This window comes from Pogoniulus pusillus, chromosome 31 (genome assembly GCF_015220805.1).
Source record: "Pogoniulus pusillus isolate bPogPus1 chromosome 31, bPogPus1.pri, whole genome shotgun sequence".
Classification (NCBI taxonomy): domain Eukaryota; kingdom Metazoa; phylum Chordata; class Aves; order Piciformes; family Lybiidae; genus Pogoniulus; species Pogoniulus pusillus.
In genome coordinates this window covers 4,968,118-4,978,129 of record NC_087294.1, presented here as the reverse complement: position 1 = coordinate 4,978,129, position 10,012 = coordinate 4,968,118, and the positions used below count along the sequence as shown (strand labels likewise).

The 10,012-nt window shown below is 40.7% G+C and overlaps 1 protein-coding gene across 11 annotated transcripts in view; it reads right to left on the bottom strand.

Annotated features, from left to right (window-relative positions):
- Positions 1-3,157: 3,157 nt before the first annotated feature.
- TULP4 (TUB like protein 4) overlaps positions 3,158-10,012 on the bottom strand; it is a 171,008-nt gene continuing 164,153 nt past the window's right edge. For 7 of the 11 annotated variants that reach the window (XR_010308009.1, XR_010308011.1, XR_010308016.1 and 4 more), the window contains one exon: positions 3,158-5,522. The gene's annotated coding sequence lies outside the window, so the exon portion shown is untranslated. The remainder of the gene's footprint in view (positions 5,523-10,012) is intronic. The other 4 variants (XR_010308018.1, XR_010308015.1, XR_010308017.1 and 1 more) reach the window with 4 other exon arrangements.

Sequence of the window (10,012 nt, the reverse complement as noted above, 5' to 3'; positions counted from 1 at the left end):
CATATAAAAAGACAGAGAAGTACTTCAAAGTCAAAGCAGTTATGTGACCTATGAAGAAAAGAATGTGTGTGGTCACCTCTGTGTGAGGCAATTAGAAGACACTATGATGTTTAAATCATCTTTTGTATCCTCCCTTTGCAAGAAACATGTCATATAGACTCTTCTCTAAACCAAACATTTTTAGACTACAAAAAAAGTACAGAATTCCTAAATGGCTTTGAAAGGGAAAAGAAGAAACTAATCTTTACCACCAGAACAGGTTGCCCAGGGAGGCATCACTAGAGATACTCAAGGCAAGGCTTGGCAGGACTCTGGGCAACCTTACCTAGTTGAAGTTGTCCCTGCTGACTGCAGATGGGGGTTGTACTGGATGAGCTTTAGAGGTCACTTCCAACCCAAACCATTCTATGATTCTGTGAATCTCACCAAACCTGTGCAACACGGGGAACAGAGATTTTCTTGTTTCCAGAGAGGGCTATCAGCACAGGCTGCAATGAGAAAGAACACAGAATTGCTACTCAATGCAGTTCAAATATAACTTTCTGCCTTATCCATGGGGAAGTGAGAAGTGAAAGGAAATGTGGAAGAGGTGGGAAGGATAGCAGTATTGGGAGATGGCATAAGGCATAACACTTCCCCAGATTAAAAGGTTTCCCTTTGATAAAACTACAAAAAGATTTGAAATGTTTCTCTTTTAAATGGAACAGAAAATGGGGAATATGCAATAGGTACCTGATGAAGATTGAGATGAAAGGTCTGAGATAAACCTTGATCTGTATGGAGTGCTTGGGTTTGGGGATTTTTCTTTCTCATCTTGTACAACTCCCTCACAGCTAGATAATTCCTTAGCTCCTGAGTCTATCCCATTCAGACTGCATATGGAAGCTGGGATGTTGTTGAAAAAAATAGCAGTAAGACAGCTCTTTTGTTACTGATAGCAATCCCAACAAGAAATGGAATATGCCAATGACCAGAGGCAACAATGCCATGTCTTGATGAAAAAGCTCAGGATCTAGCCAGTAGTTATTAAATCACATATATGAGCTTAATTATACATATGGCTGCTGTGTTCCAAGCTGCTTTTAAAGATGGTCCTGCTTACCTATTGTTCCCTCAGTGTCTGCACATGTCCTGACCTCTAAGCACAAATAGCTTTGGTTCACCTGATCAGTTACTAGCTCAGGGAAACACTGACTCTAGCCAAGCCAAAACATAGCACAAAGACCAAGGCAGAGTGCTATGACCAGAAGCTACACTGCTTGCTCCATTTCTCTGTCTGCAAACTTAAAACCAATTTAATAGTTTCTGCATTTTAGTAGAAGTTTAATTTTACCTGAAAAGTCATCTAGAGGTCACAAATGTTGCCAGACCCCCAGGACCCATTGCCTGAGAGGTGCTGAGGCTAGAGGAGGACTCTTCACAGTCACAGTACAAAGCATTCAGACACCAGGTGGGGAGTGTTCCACCTTCCCTTCACTGTCAGAGGCTGACACTCCAGGTTTAAGCTTGTTTTAGAAACGCTGGGGCACGAATGGTGACACTGGCTTGCCATGAGGATCCATTTAGGCCCCATGTTTTGTCACCTGCAAGAGACATTTGCAGTTTCCTTGGGGAGACTGAGAACAGAGAAAACTCACATTTTTTTCCCCTAACACTCCCCAGCCTCTATTTTCTGCCTACTTTCTGCTCCTGCTGTTGTTTGTTTAGTGTCCCAGCAGGTCTCTCTTTCACATGCTTTTCCAGCCTCACATTCTTATGAACCTCTTGTATCACAGCATCCTTTGGCAAGGCAGCTTTGACTCCTCACCACCTTGATGTACCATGTCTCTTTTTTTCTTAATTTCCTGCCCCACTACTGTGTCTCTCTATTTTTATTCTACAGTTCCTAGATTTGCTGCAGGAAAAAACAGTCTAACAGACAACCCCCATCCACCTTTCCATGCTACTTCTGTTTTGGCAGCTCTCTAGCAATCTCTTTAAGCACTCTCTCTTCCAGGGTGAAGGGTCCTAGCCTTTGCAGTCATTCCTCATGTAGAAGGTGATCTGCACCTTCTGTTGCCTTTCTGTCAATCCTCTCTAGATCTCTGCCTTTTCTGAGACAAGGGAACTGTATGTGAAGCGTGGTGACATGTGATTTCATACAGTGACTCTCTCTTTTCTGCTTTGCTGTCATTTCTTTTCTCTTTTACTGCTGCTGAGCCCTGACTAGATGCTTTCATGGAGCTTATCATAGGCATACCAGGTAACAAAGCTCTCTCCTGAGCAGTAGAGATCACTAAAAAGACCCTTACTGCAAATGTTAGGACTGTTTTCTGTCTCATGTGTGTCGCTTTACATTTACCTACACTGAGTTTCCACCTACTACTTTATTGCCAAGTTTCATAAAGACTTTCTGAGGTTGACAATTTGCCATTGCCATTACTATTTTGTACAACTTCCTATCATCAGTAAACTTTGCACCTCAACAGTCAAACTTAGTTCTTAAGGCCACCCATGAACACAGTGCACAGGTGAGAATCCAGCACAGACCCCTGCAAAACTCTGTCAGTACAACGAACCACAGAATCAACCAGCTTGGAAGGGACCTCCAAGATCATCCAGTCCAACCAGGATTCTTTTATTTGTGCCATCACTGGGATGTTTATCAGGCAAGGTAAGTTACTTTGCTGACTTAATTTATTTTTCTAAGCCCTTGGAATGCTTATTTTAGTTAAAAACCAGAAAATGAACACTGCCCATTACAACATTTTATTCTGTTGTTAAAAATGACAGGACAGAGGAATCCCTCACGGTAATGTTAAAGTTTCCAGTCTATCAATGGCAAAATAAAAGAACCACAAATCCCAAAGATAAATTCCTTCAAAAGAAAAGCAAGCAGAGGAAAAATAACACATTCATCATCTGATATCCAGGCAGATAGGAACATAATAACCACAAAGTCTTTGCCATCCATCCTCCCACATGAACGCCACAATGTATGGTGGGCTGGTAGGTGCTCCAGATTCAGTGGAACTTGTGGATACACTTATGGAAAAGAGAAAGCACAACGGCATCTGGCTACTTATCATTCAGGTGATTCCAGTGCAGATTTATCACCTGCTTTAAAAGCATTTAAGGTGCTTAACAAATGCAGAAGGCAACAAAAACAAGTCAGGAATTTTCTAGTCTGCAAAATTTTATTAAGCAACAGCTGGACAACTCTTACAACTCCAAATCATCAAGGAAAAATAGGGCAATCAGTCCATCTCTCAATCGTGTAGACAGTAAAGAATTTGGACAAACCACATTTTTATAGGGAAACCAACAATGCTTTCTAGGCACCTCCTGCAGAATCTATTACACAAGATACATAAAAGGAGAGGCAGATCAGGGTAGTTTTAAGTACAACTGAAACCAGGTATCCCATGGTATACCAAGGAGAGGGGGGAGGGAAAGAAAAAGAAAAGGAAAGGAAAAAGAAAAGAAAGAAAACTTGAGATTCAAAGCAATGTATTTAAAAAACATTACAGCTAGGTAAAAGTACACCAATTGTGTACCAAACTTTCAAAAGCCTTAAGAAAAACATGCTGGGCTTGCTAGCTTAAAAAGGCATGCACCTGCCTGCATGACTGTGTCTGCTCCTTAAATAAAAAAAGGGAAAAAAGAAATGCAAAACCATGTTCAAGGGAAGGTTTAGCGCCAAAAGGATGCATTTATAAGCAAATGCAGCTCCCCTTCTTTTTCAGGAAACACCACAGTGCCTTTTCAATCAAATGCATCCTCATGCTATTCCACAACACCATCTATTTTATCTACAACGAACGAGACCTTGAACAGACCCTTCCCCAAACGCACGACGCACAAAAAGAAGCAACGAACGCAGAAAGAGAGAAACAAGAGGCAACCAAAGACAAAATATGTACCAAGCAAACAACTGAAACACATGGGAAATGAGGAAAGTTCTTAGTGAAACAACACAGGTAGGAATTCCAAGCTGATCACTATTCCAGTAAAAGAGTTGGAACTCAGGTGTCTGCACCTTGTTCAAAAATGTTCCAACTTATTACTTTAACCTTAATCTGCATCTTAAACCACCTACTCAGCCAGTAAGGTAACCATTCCACCAACAGACAACATTGGTCAGGATTCAGAACTGCTGAATTGGGTCACACTTTAAAATCTGTAATGAAGTGAACTGGATGGAGAGGATTAAGATTGAACTGGAAGGCTTTAATGGTACCTTCTACATTTTTCATTGAGTATTCTGAATAGTAGCTGTTTTCAATTCATTTCATCTCAGCTCTCACAAAAATCATGGAGTTTTGATCCTGCATTCAGCTCTGGGGCAGAAAGCCTGTGCATCTGCATTGTGTGTGTGTTCCACCACAATCATGTGCCTCGAGGGGCACATTTATCATGACAGGTCCATTTGCAAAGTCACATGTTGAAGAGTTGAGCTCTTAAATGTTTAATTTTAGCAAGCACTGCTTCACCAAAACCTATTTCATTCTTTCATTTGGCTAATTGCTTTTGTCTTAAAAATCTTTTTTTTCTAGATGCAGCAACACTCAAACTGCCCAAAGAAACTATCTTCTGATACACCTTCAGAAATATCAGGCAGCATACAAAGCTAAGTCTTCTAATCTTCAAACCTCTCTGTAGGATTTTTTTAGAGGAAAATTAAATAAACACAAAGGTAAAATAATTCACACAAGCAGGAATCAATCTTACTCCTTCAAGAGTGGTGTGTGTAAATTCCAATCCTGCAAGGAAGACCTGTAGTGCCTACCTGCAGACTGCTCCTGAGGGTAGCAGGACTCTAAACTGGTATTTGCTGCTGGAGGATTGTGCTTGCCTTGAACATGGATGGACCTGAAAATGAAAAAAATCATCTTCCAGAATTTTCCCATTTTTGCCAGCAGTATGACAACTCTTGGTCTCTTATACTGGGCAAATCATTATGCCACTCTTTAAGTAATAGAAAGGGCTTGCTCCACTGTGTTGGGATCCTAGAAATGGGAATAAAAGGCAAAAATCTGAATGGCTACTCTGTGGCCAAGGTTCTATTTCTAGCATTCTTTAAAGGGGTTATTAAGAATCAATGACTTACATCACCCCTATTATCTATCCACTCAAGCTATAATGCTTTCTGATTTTCTTGAGTGCCTATATTTGGGTCACTTAAGCCATTCTTTACAGTAACAGGAAAGCACATTAGGGTGGGATGGATTCTACTTTGTTATGTATCTTGGTGTAACCATGTACTGAGGCTGGAAGTTGGCCCTCTGTTAGCATGCCACCCAAGTGACTCACCTGTTACTAACATCCAAGTCGGAGTTACCAGTCTGGAGTGGTTTGGGTGCTGCAGAAATGTGCAGTTGTTCTGGGAGACACATTCTTCAAAGCTAGTGAAAACCTACTGTTTTCTCTCCCCTTTCAATCAAATCATGTTTTGCACGTGCTGCTCTCTTCATAGCAGGATTTAAACTGTTTCTGACAAGTAAGAGAGCACACCAAGATAAGATAGGATCACGTACATCAGGCTGCAAAAAGCAAATGCACAGAAATTGTCTGAGGCAAAAATCAAGCAAGCTCTGAAAGCTGAAATTTCTGAGAGGGCACTAAAAAGACACACCAAGGAAAGTCTGGACCTACAGAAAATCTAGGCTCAAGGCTTCAGTATCTCTGACATCTGTAGACCTTCATGTATCTCATTAAAAACAATGCAACACAACTGGAGAGAGAAATATGGAACTGCTTTATTTGTGGTTGCATCACAGAAGATGTCTTTGAGGTGAATCTCTGCACAGATTTACCAATATTCAGGCAGCCTGTGGCATGTTTTACTGCTACCTCTGGAACTGTGTGCAAACTGACTGTGATAATTAACCTTTTTCCTCTTTCACCTCTCTCCTTCTCATAGATACTTAGAGTGTTGCAGAAACATGACACTGCTGAAACACCATATTCATACTGTGTCAAACCAAAATTTGCCACTCCATGTACGGTGCACTTCATACCAGACTTTAAGTATCAATTTCTAGCCTCTCTTAGGAGCTGTATCTCATGGATATTAGCTGCCTTTTTCCAATAGAATCAGGTTTCCTGTTGCATTCCTTTGCAACCCAGCAGAGCATATTCTGACTTCGAATGGCCACCATGGCCACTAGCTGGCATTGGGGCTTTCTCTGCCCAAAGCTGTTAGACCCAAACTTCATGGCAGCTTCACACTGCTCTTGGAGCAGACCCAGGTGAGTGGAAACAAGCCTGCTCTACTGGCTCTCTGATGGAGCACCTTGAAGAAGCAAAGCTGCTGCAGGTAGATCCATCAGCTCTGTGCAGTGCTAGCTAGGATATCCAAAGCACAATGGCTGTCTTGGAATCAGCTGAGCCCAGCTCAAAGAATTCTGAGCAGACAAAAAAATGCATTCACTACTACACTTACTGTGCTTCAGCTAGCTTATTCCACGCTTGGACCTCTGCACAGCACTGAAGGAGGCCATGGCCAAACCCTAACAAACTATGCAATGAACTTCTTACAAACAGCCTCTATTGCTGCACTCTCTTTTATCCTGTAACCTAACATTTCATATCTCACCAAAAAGCACTATGCTAAAGAGGACAGCAAATCAAGCCTTTTATTTTCAAAACTACTCCCAAGTGAAATACACAGTTAGATAAAAAGGAGGAAAACAGTGGAGAAAGAGATTTTTGCAGGTCTCAATGAAGTCATCTACACTCTTTGTACTCTATACAGAGTCCTCCATAGCAAACTCTCTGCTCAGCTGCCAAAAAAACCGTTTTTGCCTGCCTGCATCATGAAATTCTGCAATCTATCCAGCAAAACCAGGCCTTCCCAGATGTATTTTTAACTTATTGCAGCAAAAGATACTGCTAGTAAACAATTAAACACAAAGATGCTCTTTAAATATAAATAAAAAACTGTGTGTAACTCACTGATAGATACAAGCAATCCCTAAGTCACTTACTATACAACATAAATAGTTTGTCTTTGGACAGTAACAGCAAATCTGCATTAAATTATCTTTAAAAAACACTCAAAACTCCATAAAAAAAACAACAAACCCAACCCAAAACAACAACAAAATCAAACTCCACAGAAAAACCCAACAACAACAAAAAAAAACACCCCAACCCCTCCCCCAACAATTATTGCACAACTGAAAAGATTAACAAAACCCAAGCTTTGGAAGAAATCATACTTAACTACTGGAAATTGCTGTATGTAAAAAAGAGAACTAGGTATTTCTGAACACTTTGCTACATTCTCCCTAGGGGAACTTAGTCATCTACAGAAACCTGGTGTTTACTGATGAAATGTGGAAAAGGCAACATCTAGCTTTTGGCTGATTGCAACAGTGATCTTCAGGATTTCAGGGACTGTTTTGAGGGGCTTTTAATTCTCTTTTCCTATATTGCATCTCAACAAAAAAAAAACCCAACTGTCTCTTTCACTGCTATTTGTCCAGTTGCACACTCAGCCATTTACATAATTCCCATTCTTTTAACTAAAATTCTCTATGTTTGAGAGAATTTTCTCCATCAAATAGTGGATACTCTCTGTGCCATTAAAACCCTCAGTGAAAGGGACTGTTAAAAAAGACAGTTTTTTATCTTATCCTATATAATTTTCTGACAAGTAAATATAAAGGCTAGTGGAAAATGTATTTATGGTAATTTTGGACAATTATCCTTGTTCTTTGCTGGGGCAGAACCCAGGTCTCTTTTTATGCCAAGGCTCATTGCAAGTGCCATGGAAGGACACAATCATGACTTGGGCCAATGAAACCAAATTACTAACTCTGCTACTAGCTGCATCAGGTTTCATTTCTTGGTTCTCCATTATCATAAAACTGATGATAATTGGAAAAAAAAGGCAATTAACCAAATGAAGAGGAATATTGTTCCCTGGAAAAATAAAGAAACTGCACACAGAAGTCTATTTAGAGTAGGTTTTGTTTAGGTAAAAATATTCACGTTTTCATACTAACAATTTTGGCTTAAAATTAAGGTGATCATTCTTCTTCCAGGTACAGATTTCTAACAGGTGACTGAGTGGCCCTTTTCTCAGCAACCAAGCAAGCCATGGCATGCTGCTTCTCATACAGTGTTCAGTGTGTGCTTGTTATACTCTAATTAGGGTATGACTGCTTAGCAGAGACCTTAAGGCAGGTGAGGACTCTCAGCAGCCTGTTTTCCTCCTTGTGTATTGGAATCAGTGGATTGGAAATTCAACTTACTGTCTGTACAGTGTATAACTCAAAACAGGCAAAGCACTTAGCAGTGCTTCCTCCACAAATATCCAAGGAGAACACTTGCTGATTTTAAAGTGACCAGAACCAAATCCACTTTGGTTCCTCTGTTCCACAAACATTACATATACAGACGCTGGAACTGCTGAATAAATCATACACGTGAGAAAGGATACAAATGGGCCCAGAGAACAGATGGAAACATTAAATAAAGCAAACAACGACCTGCTAGATACCAAAGGGAACGTTGTGTCTGACCACTCCCACATGCAAGCAGAAGGTGCTGAGCTTTGGGATAATACAGGCATGGGTACCATCTAATTCCCTCTTCTTCCTTGCTACCTCTGCTGCTTCTCTCCAAGAAAACCACCTTGCAGATGGTATGTCCTGGACTTATCCTAAGGGACACTACTTGTGCCTGATCTGCCTCATCATCTCCCTTGGCAACTCTCTGAAACTCCCTCGTGACTGGCATGACTCCCTCTGTGCTGTACAGCTCTAGAAGCCCCATCAGAGCAGAAGTTACAAGCTCACTGCACGTTGGTTAACTTCTACTACAGCAGAGCATTATGTGATACAGCCCTCCAGAATGAATCCAATGCAACACACATCTGCCCTATGATAAGGACTTAGTAAAAGCAAGGACAGAATATCACATCTACCTAAGTTATACTCAATTTTTCAAGTAAGAAGTTAAACTGTGGACGAAAGACAAAGACAAAGCAGTCATTGACACCTCGACCAATGTATCTTTCTCATTGTGCCTTTCACTTCAAGAGAGTAATTCCTGAAAGAAACTTCCAGTTACATTTTGTAATCTAATGCCAAATAATTACAGGAATAGTTTTGGGGTTCATATATTACTGAGGAAACTACTTCCATATCAAAACATATTATGTAGCAAAATGCAGGCATGGAGGAAAGAGACAAAACTAAATAAGTGCACAACACATGGACTCCTCTGTGCAAACAATCTTGAAATACTCAACAGGTCTGCATGTCCACCAGAAAGAACTTCAGGGAGCTATGCTACAGTTATTGAGCCTTCTGCTCTAACACTCTGTGTGTTGGGTTCCCTGCTCTTAGCTGAGCTATTCTCAAATCAGAGTCACAGACTACTCAAGTAGCAAGGTGATAAAAGGGATGATTCTGACCATTTTTTCCTTCCTCTTTCAACTCATTTGTTCTCCAGCCAGCTGTGTTGTTGCTTCCCATACTGAAATTGCTTTCCTGATGAAATTCCTTATTTCAGTGACTTGCTACACTTCTGAAGCACTGTTGTAGAACTTGATTCATAACGATTGCTATGACTGAACACACTGTGCCTTCCCACTTGCTTGAAAGACTTCATTTATAAAGTGTAAACACATTTAAATGAGGAGCATGTACAGGCATGGCCTCAGAGGTACATCTGGTCACACTGTACTTCTCCCAACTACAGGACAGGTCAGAGAATGCTGCTGATCAGTATGAGCCAAGAAGCAATGCTCATCAGTATTTCTTTGCCTATTTTGTCACCTACTGAAAGATGTTTATCCCCAAAACCGGCACACAAAACTAGCAGACATCAACTTCTCTTACACAGTGGCTTTTTAAACCACCTACTGGTAACACCTTTCTGTCTTCTGAAGGGCACATCATTATTTAGAAATGAAATATTGACCTACACAAGCCTCCTTGGAACTTGTGGTGCTCAGTTATTATCGGAGAAGAAACATGTGTCTTCAAGTATTGTAGCTTTGTTTTTTTGCTGCTATCAC